We start from the raw sequence: 14,249 nt of genomic DNA, 5'->3' as shown, positions 1-14,249 counted from the left end.
GGAAGTGAGTCCTCTGTGGTGTGCCTGCTTAAAAACAGAGAGGACGCTAATGACAATAAGAACAGCTGCTAATCTTATCGGGCTCATATCACGTGGGAGCTCCAGTCGTTGAATCCGTACAACCGTCTCCTAATTTCCGTACTTTAGAGAAAAGGAAATGGAGTTTTAGAAAGGTTAAGTGATTTGACCTTTTGGATTTTGCATGGCGCAGGGACAACTGAGTTACAGGGCTGTGACAGAGGAGAAGACGTGCCTGTAAGGGTGGGTCCTGGAGCTGGTAAGTGTGGGCTGGGGCTGAAGAAAGCAGTGCCAAGTTATGAATGTGTAAGGAGAGTAGGAGCCGGACCAAGGGGCGGGCCCGTGCAAGAGCCGCCCCGAAGCCTGAGTGCCATTAGTTTCTCAGGGAGCCCACCTCCGAGTCTTGGCTTTCTTTAAGACACAAGTCTTTTTTTCTCTTTTATGAGGAGAAATAAAAGCCAGAGATAAGAGAGCCAAGAGATAAGACTGCTGGCGCTAGGCCGCACCCTGGGCTTAGCGTGTGGGGAGGGATTTCCCGGTGCTGCCTCCCTGCTGGCTCCTACGGGATCTGAGGCCAGCCCCGGCCTGCTCGGCCTGCTCGTCTACCTCGCTCTGCTAGTCCACCTGGAGCGCCTGACACTTGAAATGCTGACTCTCTGGTGTGCGGGATGCATCTGAGTGGGACCCAGAGAGTTCTTTGAGGTGGATTCCTCTGTCAGGAGACCTGCCCTGTGTTTGTGGAGACAACTGGAATGTCACTGATTTCGGGTGGAGAAAGAGAAGGCAACTCCCGGAAGCTGGTAACCAGGAGCAGAGTGCAAGACGGGCCCACGTAGGGGGCCGTACAAGCCCCTTTTCCCAAAGTTGTGGTTGGCTCTGTAAGTGCCACTAGGAACTGAAAATTAAAACATTCAGTTCTCACAGGATGGCTTCTAGAAGGGCATTCCGTAGTGCTTACTGAGTCAAAAGTAAATAAAACACAGACTTTAGTTATAAAATACAATTTTCTCATTTATCTGTGACATCTTTCCAACCAAATCTTCCAGAAAGGCTTCCCTGATCAGTATTGAAAGTGGATAAAGCTCCAGCGTCAACCTGCCTTCATCCCTGATTTTCCTGTTTACCGGAGATAGTGCTGTTTCCAAGGTCATAAATTCATTCTCCCAACAGTTCCCAAGTGTATGTACCCGTGAACTGCAGTGAGCATTCTGGGGTCCAGAGATGGTCTCAAGAGATCATGCCATCAATGCCCTGAGTCTGGGCACCGGGTCAGTTACAAACGAGTAAGACCAAGTTGGTATCCTCAAGGAAATCACTACTGTCTTTTCCTTCATACTTGCACGGCATTTCAGCTGGAAGGGGGCAGTTCCAAATTATTGGAGTCCTCACTTGAGAAAGGAGAAGAGGCATACCACTCAGGAGGGAGCCCCCTCCGCCATGTCTTCCAAAGTCTACAGAGCAGTATCCCAAGTCTGCACTGCACCCCACCCCCGCCAAACTGTTTCTTTTTGTTTAACTGAAGTTAGAGTCAATGAATTTGTGTTACAACCAGCCCTGTGTTACAAACCAGTCCTGGTTTCGAACGGTCCAAAACGCTTCTGCAGAATCCATCTGGGGCCTTTCTCATATCCCAAAGATATCTGCCTCATTTGCCAAAGAGCGGGGTCTGTCTAGAGCCCATAAGATAAACACACGTGAAAATGTAATGCCAGAGCAATTCTGAGGCCAAAAATACACCTACGGTACTGTGCACTCACTTCTCTTCACCTGGTTTCCACACAGACCTGAGATAACAGCATAGATAAGCGGCCCTAGGGGATCTAGCCCTGTGAAAGATGAAGTTCCAAGGGAATTTTTGGAATGCTCTGTAGCACATTCCTTTCCCTATTTCCTATGGACTCTTAACAGAAAACTATGACCTAGATATTGGCCTCCAACTAGGATTCTCCGAGCACTGGTCTTCGGCTGCTCCAAACCTAACTCCTTGGAAACCCGTCTATGACCAGACTTCCTACTCAACAGGCCAGTCTGTCCCCAAATGACCACCTCGAGAGGAGGGCCCACGCCTGTGAGGCGCCACTGCAGTGCTCAGGAAGAGCACTGTGCAAAGCTTCTGGAGTTGGCGCTCCAATCGGGCAGCTGCCTCTCCTGACTGGCCACAGGCTCTCCTGAGAGTAAGGAGCTGCTTGCTAGTTAGGTCAATTCATTTTCCTCCTCGCCAGTCAACGGAAACTCACTCGAAGCCTGATTTCCAAATGAATCAATGTTATCACCAGATGTCATCCTGTCAAGCAGCCCTTCTTGAAAACAAACTTTTCCTCAGCCTCGGAGAAAATGTAACTTTGGTGAGCCTGTGCACAGTTCTGTATGAAAGTTTCACATGCCTCACGTTGGCTGTATTATTAGTTCTTGGTGGACGCGCTTCCTGTCCCACGTATGGTTTTGCCATCATCCGCGACGTAACTGATATTTTATGGAGCCAACTGCTCCATGTCCGTCGGCACCTCCACACTCCCATGCTTCCTCAGCAAACCCCTGGGCTTCCAGGAACAGTTACGACACCCGCAGGAAAATGCTGCTGCCACGAATAGACTGAACTCAAGCATGAGGCCTTAACCCACACCGCCCAAGAGAAACTCAAGAGACGTTCGTGCTGAGATAACAGACACAAATTTCCTCACGCCCCTAAATGAAGAGAACTCTCAGATGCTAAGACAAGGCAAATGAAAAGCAAACAAAAACCCTAACACAAACAAAACCCCGGTCTCCGGCAGAAAGTCTCCTGTCAGAATTAGAATGGGCATAAATGCAGCGTCCTTGTCCAAAAATCACGTCTTCATGATTGATTGTGTGTAGACGTGAGTAGAAATTACTGTTTCCAGGAACAGAAACTTGGGTCACATTGTGAAAGCACAAGGAAACGTAGTGAGAGGTGCCTCACAATCGGGTGAGAGACGTTCTTGCTTTGTGTGTCATTAACTAGGACTCAAACCTGCAAAAAAGTAGTGAAATGAGTACATGGATTTGGGCACCTATGTGATTGATTGATTGACTGAGTGATTGATGTTTAAGGTTTATTTATTTTCAGAGAGAGAGAGAGAAAGCTCAGGGACGGGGCAGAGAGAGAGAGAGAGAGAGAGAGAGAGAGAGAGAGAGAATCCCAAGCAGGCTCTACACTGTCATTGTGGAGCCTGACGTGGGGCTGTAACTCACGAACTGTGAGATCACGACCTGAGCCGAAACCAAGAGCCGGCCCCTTAACCGACTGAGCCACTCAGGCGCCCCACCTATGTGATTTATTACTAACTGTGTGTTACCAATTTTTGTTATCGATTCTCCGGGCTACATGACTAACACAACCACGAACACAAGAGCAATTCCATTTAAAAAGCACAGAAATGTGACCTCTATAATTTCAAACATGGAACGTAGAACTAAAAGAGTAGAAGGTAAATCAGCTACAACGGACAAAGGGGCTTTACAGGCCTGACCCCCTCGTGAGCACTTCACAGGCACGTACGTTTGGAAGGGACCCATTAGACCAGTGACTTCATCTTCTCTCTCTAGATATCAGTTGAGGAAATCAAGACACAGCCTAAATGGTTTCTCAAAGTACCATTTAAGTTTGGATTCTTTTGATTAAATTAAATGGCCCACCTGAAAATGTTGGGCAAGTTAGAAAGGTGGGACACATAAAGGTGACCAACTGAGTAAACTTTTGTCCTATATGGGTTTCCATATAGGTTTTGGGGCTAGAACCCACAACACTCTCATTAACCATATAACTGCCAGCGAGAGAAGCCCTCTGAATCTCTGACACCCAATCCAATTTCAGAATGAACAGACCTTTAGCAGCATCATCAGAATCACATTCATTATCTGCAAATTGCTCGAGATGCAGCACCAGCTGGCCCCACCAGTGGCTGACGCCAAGGGCAGGCGGCTGTCATTAGCCCTGCACAGAAATGACATTCATCTGCTCGCCACTGTGCTCGGTGACATTTGATAGGACAGCATGTTTTGAACTGTTGAAAAAGTATCTAAACTTGATTCCAGAGATAACTCGGGTGATAGAAAATTCAAACACTTTCTTCAAAACCAATGCTTCTATAATAAATATAGAAAAGGCAGGAGCTCCTGGGTAGCTCAGTCGGTGGGGCATCCAACTCCAGCTCAGGTCACGATCTCACGGTTTGTGGATTGGAGCCCCGAGTCGGGCTCCGTGTTGACAGCTCAGAGCCTGGAGCCTGTTTCGGATTCTGTGTCTCCCTCTCTCTCTGGCCCTCCCCAACTTGCACACGCGCGCACTCTCTCTCTCTCAAAAATAAAAACATTAAAAATGTTTCTTTCTAAGCAATTTTTTTTTATATTCATTTATTTTTGAGAGAGAGAGATAGAGTGCAAGCGGGGGAAGGGGAAGAGAGAGAGGGAGACACAGAATCCGAGGCAGGCTCCAAGCTCCGAGCTGTCAGCACAGAGCCTGACGCGGGGCTCAAACCCACAAACCGTGAGATCGTGACCTGAGCCAAAGCCGGACGCTTAACCGACTGAGCCACCCAGGTGCCCCCCGCACCAAAAATACATGTTTTTTTATTTTTTATTTTATTTTTTTTAAATAAACTTGAATTTTTTTTTTCAACGTTTATTCATTTTTGGGACAGAGAGAGACAGAGCATGAACGGGGGAGGGGCAGAGAGAGAGGGAGACACAGAATCGGAAACAGGCTCCAGGCTCTGAGCCATCCGCCCAGAGCCTGATGCGGGGCTCGAACTCACAGACCGCGAGATCGTGACCTGGATGACGTCGGACGCCTAACCGACTGCGCCACCCAGGCGCCCCAATACATGTTTTTTTAAAAAAGAAAAGAAAAGGCAGTTCTGGGGAATAAAAACCAGTTTCATCTTATTTGCTGCATTTGTGGGGCTGTGTAAAATTTAAGAGCAGTGGACTGTAGGTCTAGTATTTGCATGGGCCCTGCACTACGGAATAACAGGGAAACGGGAGCACGCTTCCCACTGAATGTGGCTTCACCGCAGGACTCCAAATGAGGCTGGAGCTAATGCTACTGATGTAGATCTTGCTACAGTAATTAAGGTGAACACTCAGCCTGACAGGGAGCCACCTAATCTCACCCTCTGGGGCATTTCCTGTACTCCTCAAATACATCTGCAGGACTCAGCATCTAATTGAATTGTCGGGCCAAATGCAAAAGAAGCAAGGGACAAGTGTACAAAATCTCACCCACAGTATTGCGTTATAGGCCATTCTGCTCTCAGCACAGCAGGGATCTCAGGCCCAAGGGGAGGACAGAGGCAGCTTCGTGCCAGCACACCCTTCTCCCGTGGGTGCTCACAACAAATTAGTGTTGGACCTGGTGGCACCAGTGTGCAGCTCTTCGGAAGAATGATGGGCCTTCTCTGAGGCAAGTTCAAGTGCTCCTCAAGGACGCCTGCTTGCAACTCGTCAGGGCCAGAGTTTAGAACACAGTCCAGGCTTTTTCGACCGACGGCTTTGGCATTTCTTGAAATATCCCCCTCTCCTCAGCCCTGCTCTCTGGCAGGTGACGATCAGAGGCATGCACACGAGAGCAGGTCGGAGGGGATGACAGCCGACCATGTGTTCCCTCCAGCCGGTACGTCATCTCGTTTTCCCCGAACTGCTGCTAGTTTTTCAACCCACGAACCTCTCTGCATTAGGAACTGCTATCAGCAGAATCTTTCAAGACAACAGCTTCCATCACTTTTTATCCCACAATTATTGGTAAAAGACTTATTGATGATATTCTATTATCATAGCTCTTTTCTAGATATTGCTGATCCTTTTCATTCGAAGGGCCCATTTTGCAAAGTTGAGGGCATCCTCCTTTACATTTAAAGCACAATCCCATAGGGGTGCCTGGGTGGCTCAGTCGGTTAGGCGTCTGACTTCGGCTCAGGTCATGATCTCACGGTCCGTGAGTTCAAGCCCTGCGTCGGGCTCTGTGCTGACAGCTCAGAGCCTGGAGCCCGTTTCGGATTCTGTCTCTGTCTCTGTCTCTGTCTCTGTCTCTCTCTCTCTCTCTCTCTCTCCCCCTCCCCCGCTCACGCTCTGTCTCTGTCTCAAAAATAAATATAAACATTTAAAAAAATTAAAAAAATAAAGCATGATACCGTGAAAATGATACTAATCTTTACATTAGAAATTGGGCTGAAAATATTGGCTTTATAATTTGGCAACCTGGTGATCTTGGGCAACAGGGATGGTGCTCTCCTAGCCCAGGGTGGTGCCTCTCTAGCTGTGCTGCTGAGAAGCTCAGATGAGATCATGATCAAAGGAGAGGTGTCAGGCACGGCGCCTGACATCTAGAAGAATATCCCATATCTGGAAAAATCAAAATCCACATACCCAAAAACCTCACATATGAAAGTATAGTTTGTCTTTTATAAAATGCACAGCTATAGGTTAGGTCCTTGAAAACCAGAATGCTGTTTGGGTTTTCAGAGTTAAAACGAGATTTTCTTCTACAACTAAGGGGTATTTCTGCCTACAGATAAAATTTTACCTTTCAGTGGCCTCGCACCTTGAAGTCAAGACGGTTGTCTTTAAATTCTTTTTAATGTCTATTTGTTTTTGAGAGAGACAGACAGAGAGACACAGTGCGAGTGGGGGAGGGGCAGAAAGAGAGAGAGGGAGACATAGAATCCCAAGTAGGCTCCAGGCTCGGAGCTGTCAGCACAGAGCCCGATGCGGGGCTCGAACTCACTGACCGCGAGATCATGACTTGAGCCGAAGTTGGACACTTAACCGACTGAGCCACTCAGGTGCCCCATGAGATGGTTGTCTTTAAAAGAAAGATGTAGAAAGAGAAGATATATACAGTATTTTAGAAGTCCAAATAGTAACAGATTACTCCTTCAACACACATGGCTTGTCATTCCTTGGTATCTCCAGCCATACATCTAAGTTAAGCTTTGACTTTTAGTTAGGGCTTAACGTGCGCACTTTTCAAAAGTCTAGTGAATCTTTCAAGCTGTAAAATTGGTGTTTTTGTAAGTCATATGTTTTCTACTCTTTTCAAGGCTTCTATGTTATGTTTTCTCTACTATTTGGTCATTGTCTCTGAATCCTCAATTGCATGGCCATTTCATGAATCCCAATTCCATGGGAAGCTGGAAAAGTGGTATTAAAGAAAGCACTTCCTCTGGGACGGCAGACAGAGGAGAGGCCTGGGGACAAGGCTTCTTGCCTGTGTGTCCTTAGCCTGCCACCTCACACCTTTGTACTGGCAGCTTTTCTATCAGCAAACAAGGGTGTGCACCTTACAGACCATCTGAAGTCTTTTCTTAAAAAACAGACATTACGATCAAACTAAAAATACACATGTCACCCTTGATGCATTATGAAGTACAGAGCATTACCTAGCAAGCAGTCAGGCTGGAAAGCTGAATTTGCATCTCATCAAATTTGGGCAGCTTGTGGTGACAGGAAGTAGAGAAAACAGCCCAGCAAGTTGGAGGGAAGCATGGGAAGCAAATCTGGCAGGTGGGGCATTTCCCAGCACTGATGCAGCGAACGCCGGTTCCCACAGTCGCCCACACACCACGGAAAGGGGCTGTCCCCTCGAGGGGCTAGAGAGCACGAGGAAAGGTGAGGCGTGGGCCCAATTTGGGGATCACGGTTCCAGCCATCTACCAGTAAAAAGGCATTTTGAGAAACGCCAATGCACTGGTTGGTACATGACATAAAAGAGTGGTGGTTAAGTCTTGTGTGTTTGAAGATGCTCAGGGTGAAGGCTGGAGTGCTGCATGACATGATTCCTCAGCTGAGACATGACTGGTTTTAAACTATTTCAGACACGGAAGGGTGGATGATGAAAGGCAAAATAAGCTTGACGGTCAGGGGCTCTGGGTGTGTGTTTTGACTTCTGAGTGTTAAGCGAAATAAAAAATAAAAAGTATTAAAAAGTCCATTGGTGGCACCTCCCCTTCCAGATCTCTCCTGGAAAACTACTTCCGATGTGCAACAGAGCGGCTTATTTAAACATGCTGATGGCAGTGCTCAGTCTATCAGCGAAAAAAAATCCAAAGCAATCTAAGTATCCATCAGTAATCACACAAGTGAGGCTGTTTGTTTGTTTTGTTTAAGTTTATTTTGAGAGAGAGAGAGGGAGAGAGAGTGCATGTGCGAGTGGGGGAGAGGCAGGGAAGGAGAGAGAGAATCTCAAGCAGGCTCTGCACTGCCAGCACAGAGCCCGATGTGGGGCTCGAACCCACAGACCATGAGATCGCGACTTGAGCCAAAACCAAGAGTTGGATGCCTGACTGAACCACCCAGGCGCCCCCAAAGGTGGCTGTTTCATACCTACTGCAATTTGGAAAGCTCTCAAGTGAAATTAAGTTAAAAAGAAAACGATGGCACAAGTATATGAACCCATCTGTACAAAAGTAGGAACAAAACTTATTTTTATGTGAACATGCATTTGCATGTAAAATACAGAGAAAAACTTCTGGAAGGACACCTCCCACACGCTTGATAGTGTGAGTAGGATCCGAGGGCATCTGAAAGCATGGTTCTTGCTTCTTACTAACATCCAACTTCCTGTAACCACTGAACTTTTCCCCAAGAGGATGTGTTTTTGTATTGTGTCATGAAAATACAGCCAAATCGGGCTCTGCACTGACAGCATCGAGCCTGCTTGACATTCTCTCTCTCTCTCTCTCTCTCTCTTTTTCTCTCTGCACCTACCCCACCCACTCTCTCTTTCTATCTCTCAAAATAAATAAATAAATTGGGGAACCTGGGTGGATTAGTTAAGCGTCCGACTTCAGCTCAGGTCATGATCTTCCGGTTTGTGGGTTCGAGCCCTGCATCAGGCTCTATGCTGACAGCTCAGAGCCTGAAGCCTGCTTTGGATTCTGTGTCTCCCTCTCTCTCTGCCCCTCCCCTGCTCGGGTTCTGTCTCTCTCTCTCTCTCTCTCAAAAATGAATGAATGTTTAAAAATAAATAAATAAATAAATAAATAAATAAATAAATAAATAAATAAAAAAGGAGCAGGAGCCCCTGGGTGGCTCAGTCGATTAAGTATCTGACTTCAGCTCAGGTCGTAATGTCACGGTTTTCGGGTTCAAGCCCCACATCGGGCTCTCTGCTGCCAGTGTGGAGCATGGAGCCCACTTTGGATCCTCTGTCTCCCTCTCTCTCTGCGCCTCCTCTGCTCTCTTTCTCTCAAAAACAAATAAACATTAAAAAAAAACTTTAAAAAAATTTAAATACAGCCAAATAAATAAAAAAAAAACAGAGACAGGAAAAAAAAAGGGAGGGAGTGGAAGACAAAGGGAAGACTAAAGGAATGCAGGACAGCAAGGCAAGCTGGTGAATTCCAGAGCTTGATGTTTTCATATGCAAAGGGCCAGGGGTAAGACAGGCGACATTCTAGTTCAAGTGGCAAAGGCCTTTTGTTCCAAAAAGAAAACAATGTCAGCATTAAAGAAACGGGGTTCATAATGGAGCTAGGTCCCCATTAGCAGAATGAAGGAGGCTTTCATCAGGATTGACAGGCAAGGATGACCACCCCGGGTAATCACAGGGAAAGTCAGATGACTGTGGAGGCCACATGCCCCAGGTGCACCCTGTAATTTGTATCGTAATGAACTATTACCTTAGCAAAATCATGGGCCAGGCATTTAATTTGCAAGTGCAGATGCCTGGCAGTTGACGTGAAAATTACTCTGAAATTACCCCTGTGTAATCTGAACAGCCAGAAGTGTGACCAGGGTTCCTCAGGGAGAGTTGCACATGGGAAATTGCAGGCTGTGGGGTGACATTTCCAGCAAAGGTGTTGGATGCACCTGTGTTCTGACTCATGAAGAAGTCCTAGAACATTTCCTAGGAAATGTTTTGCAGCTTCACAGATTAGATTTTGGGGTCTTCCTGGGGTCCCTGGTGCCCAGAGGGCCTCCCCTGAATTGATCCCATCTTCAGAGTAGAGGCACATGGGAACCCAGAGTACAGAGTCTGAAAACAGGCTTTCTTCTTGGAGGTGACCGTCGTGTTCCTGACTCGGTACTTCAGGCTTCATGGGCTGTTTATGCAGATGAGAGAGGAATGAGCAGGTAGCACAGGTGCCACAGATGTGGGGAAGAATGAGCTTTTTACTCTCCTCCCTTATATCAAGGTTTGAGGAAGAAGATCACGATTTACATTTATCTCCCTCCCTGTGGGCCACCTCAATCAGCTGCCAACACACATTCCCTTCCCCCCTCTGATTACACGATTAAGAAGAGAAGCTACCACAACCAGTTCCTTTCTTCCATGGCCCGCCACACGGGAGGGAGGAGCTGAGGAGGAGGAGAGACATCGGGTGTTAGGATGTCTCCCGCTCACCAGCACAAGTTCCTGTAAGCTGTGAGTCAGTCAGCCCTTTCTGCATCCTGACGAGAGCAGGGCAGGGCTGGGGCTAACCTGGGGACACCGGTGTTCACGCTCTGATAAACCTCATGGGGAACCTTCTAACTCGTCACAACATCACAAAAATCGTATGAGAAAAATGCCACTCTCTGATTCCTCCTTCAAAGTTTGATCTTGTTCTGAACACTCCTAATAAAAATCATAAATCCTTGGTGTTCGTAAAACACGTTTTGCCATACCTTTTAAATGCTTTCCATGCTTCCGGTGCAAACTGCCTTTTGTTAAAGCGATGGCCCTTCCTATTGTGGTCACATAGACTCAGACTCCTAGAGTGAACATCCCTGAGATCCCCACCCTGCAACAATTTCACTCAGTAGGCACCAGGCAGAGTCTAAGAATATGCATTTAAAAAAAAATTTTTTTTTTCAACGTTTATTTATTTTTGGGACAGAGAGAGACAGAGCATGAACGGGGGAGGGGCAGAGAGAGAGGGAGACACAGAATCGGAAACAGGCTCCAGGCTCTGAGCCATCAGCCCAGAGCCCGACGCGGGGCTCAAACTCACAGACCGCGAGATCGTGACCTGGCTGAAGTCGGACGCTTAACCGACTGCGCCACCCAGGCGCCCCTAAAAACATTTTTTAAATGTCTATTTATTTTTGAGAGAGAGAGACAGAGTGTGAATGGGGGAGGGGCAGAGAGAGAGAGAGAGAGAGAGAGAGAGAGAGAGAGATACAGAATCCGAAGCAGGCTCCAGGCTCTGAGCTGTCAGCACAGAGCCTGAAGCGGGACTTGAACTCACGAACCGCGAGATCCGACTGAGAAGCTTAACCGACTAAGCCACCCAGGCGCCCCAGATTATGCATTTTTAATAAGTGCCATTGCTGGCGTTAATGCTAAGAAACGTTGGGATTAAAGGGATTGTGAATCATGCTCAGAACACAGACTTATACACACGTAATTGAGAAGCGTCTCGAAATGAATATAAAATAGTGCTCACGTGAACTGCTGTGCTGGGCACCACAACACGGTTTTGCCGACTTCGAGTTCTCGATGGAAACGCGCAGCCTCTGAGCATTTGTGGTCAGATGTGAATAGCACCCTCGTGGCGGTGGGGGAAATATTTTCCCTTGTTTCAAGTGGGCAGTGGGAGCAGTGAAAGCCTAAGTAAACTCTGACCATTAGATAATGGGCCATTATAACTCTGGACGACTTCCTGAATGGCTCTAAAAAAAATGGGTCTCTCATTTCCTGCCTGCAGGAAAGAGAAATATTAGGATAGGATTGTGTACCAAAAAAATGCAAGCATGCAAGCCTGCAACAGGAGGTGGACAGAGCGAGGGAGAGGGGCACGGGGTGGGGGAGAGAGAAGAAGGAAGAGACCGATTCACGGCTTAGAAGGGAAAACACAAAGGGAAAATAAAAATGCTGTTCTCTCATGGGCCGTCAAAGCCCCACATCTCACACGTCCCTCCGGCTCGGCCTGCCAGCTGCTGTTTGTCCACAGCTGGGTGGCCACCCTCCATCCTTGGCCCCCCCCTGCCTGGGCAGGGGAGTCAAGGTTGCCCAGGCTGGGGGTCTCACCCCGGTACCCTGAGCAGCAGGGCGGGCAGACAAAAGGAAGGGGAGAGCGATAAAAGCAAGACAGAAAAGAGTCACCCTGCAGCTCCTATTAAAGCAGAAAACTCTGGAATAGATGGTTTCATTCCAAGAGACTGCCAGGAAAGAAAAGACGTGGCCGACAGAAAAGCCACAGCTTCATTTTTTCCCAGACTCTAGTGATACGTCTTTTCATGCTCTCTTTTCCTCCAAGGGAGCAAAATCATCTCACTTTTTTGGATTACCACAGGCTTTTTTTTTTTTCCTTTCTTTCTTTTTTTTTTTTTTTTATAAATCTTACAAGTTGTCATTATGGTTTTAAGGCATTAAGAGTGTCCCCGGCTCAGAAGCCCCTGATTCTGTACTGACCAGCTGCGTGAACCTGAGCAAATCACCCTCTGAGATTCACTTTCCTCCACTGGACACTGGAGATATTAAGCAGGGAAATTGTGAACCAATATAGAAATTACACAATTCATGAAAATTACTTAGCACAGGGCCTGGTATATGTAAGTGTTTGACAAACAGCAGCTTTTTTTTTTCTTTTTCTTACATTTGTTTATTTTTGAGAGACAGCGAGCCCACAAGTGGGGACGGGCAGAGAGAGAAGGACACAGAATCCAAAGCAGGCTCCAGGCTCTGAGCTGTCAGCACACAGCCCGACACGGGGCTCAAACTCACAAACCGTGAGATCATGACCTGAGCCGAAGTCAGATGCTTAACTGAGCCACACAGGCACCCCAACAGCAGCTTTTAAAATACTATTAATAATGGTTTTAAACGAGGTCCAAGGCATAAAGGAAGTCGTTAGTGGAAGAAGGTCATGTGTTCCTGGGGCAGAGTGATGTTCAAATCATGAGTATTGTCCAACTCAGGGTCCCATGAAACATGGGGCTAAATACACATGAGCTTGAATTCTGCATCCCCGCTGTGTCTCGTGGGGCCGGGATGAACCCCCATTTCCTTATCTTCACAGTAAAAAGTGGGTTTGTGAAAATTAAGAGATACAATGTAGGCGTTCAGTCGGTTATGAGTTCAAGCCGCACACAGGGCTCTGTGCTGACAGCCTACTTGGGATTCTCTCTCTCTCCTCTCTCTCTCTCTGCCCCTCCCCCACTTGTGCTCTCTCTCAAAATAAAGAAAATTTTAAAAAATTAAAAGAAAAAGAGGTATGATGTATAAAGAACCTAGTGTTGCCAGGAGACAGAAACCTCAAATGCCAATTCTCTCCTCTGTCCTGATACTTAGCAAATCTTATTTAGCAGACTTTCACACCACTCACTTTATGGTATGGCTAAAACTAAATTTCTAAATGTTCAGGGATTCTTGTCCAGTTACTTCAGATATATTTTCAGAAAGTAGGAGAAATATTAGTTTTGAAGCACCAACCAAGTACTGGACTCTTTTGTTCCGTTGGAGAAGAGAATCATCCTCATTTTATAGAGAATCAAATGGGCCCAGTAAGATGCAGCCATGTCTGGGGGTCAAAGAGCACAGAGCCTACCTGACCCGGGAGCCCATGCGTTTTCCATGCCACCAAACAGAAACCCGTGGAAAAACAAATGCACGCTGGAGACCTCAAGAATACAGGAATGACTTGGGTTTTTGTAATATTGAGAGGATTTATAGGAATGCAGTGCAAAGAGGGCGACTACGTGTCAACTCCCATGCCTCCGGCAAGATCTAACTCATAATGTGGCTGTTAGTATTTTTTTTTTCAACCTGGTATGAGTCCCTTACACGATTAAATATGAACTACCTGTGCGAATGTTTTTATTCAAGGCAGGCTGACTGCTGTCCACTTTCGAAGGCTGCTGGTGTCCTGATTTTCTGTTGCTACAAGGATCATCTCAGGATCTAGAGACCCAGAGAAGGCAAGGAAGTACTTCCTTGGATCTGAGCATGCCCTTCATTCCAATGAAAACGTGCCACTGCCACGTTTCTGCTGTTTTTCTGTTTGTTAAAGATTATGGACCGGCCGTACTCTTCTGGAATTCAGACAAGTCACTGAACTGAGGGGGCCACGAAGGAATGCAGGCGAGCACCGGACTGGAATGAGTGCCCCAGGACACCTCCTCACTCCCATCGGAGGCCAGAACACCAGCATGCCAAATTCCTCCTCCCCGTAACTGCCCTCCAGCAACCTGAAGACAACTATTATATCCTCCCTTTGTTTTCCCTCAGAAAAACATCCCGCTCCACCTTTATCTGTTGCTGTGACTTTTTCCCAGTGCCTTCCCCACCT

The 14,249-nt window shown here is 47.0% G+C and overlaps 1 protein-coding gene across 1 annotated transcript in view; it reads right to left on the bottom strand.

Moving 5' to 3' along the window:
- EGFR (epidermal growth factor receptor) overlaps nt 1-14,249 on the bottom strand; it is a 213,303-nt gene that overhangs the window by 125,937 nt on the left and 73,117 nt on the right. The gene's annotated exons all lie outside the window — the stretch shown is intronic.

Source organism: Leopardus geoffroyi, chromosome A2 (assembly GCF_018350155.1).
Source record: "Leopardus geoffroyi isolate Oge1 chromosome A2, O.geoffroyi_Oge1_pat1.0, whole genome shotgun sequence".
Classification (NCBI taxonomy): domain Eukaryota; kingdom Metazoa; phylum Chordata; class Mammalia; order Carnivora; family Felidae; genus Leopardus; species Leopardus geoffroyi.
This window is presented reverse-complemented; position numbering and strand designations above follow the sequence as displayed.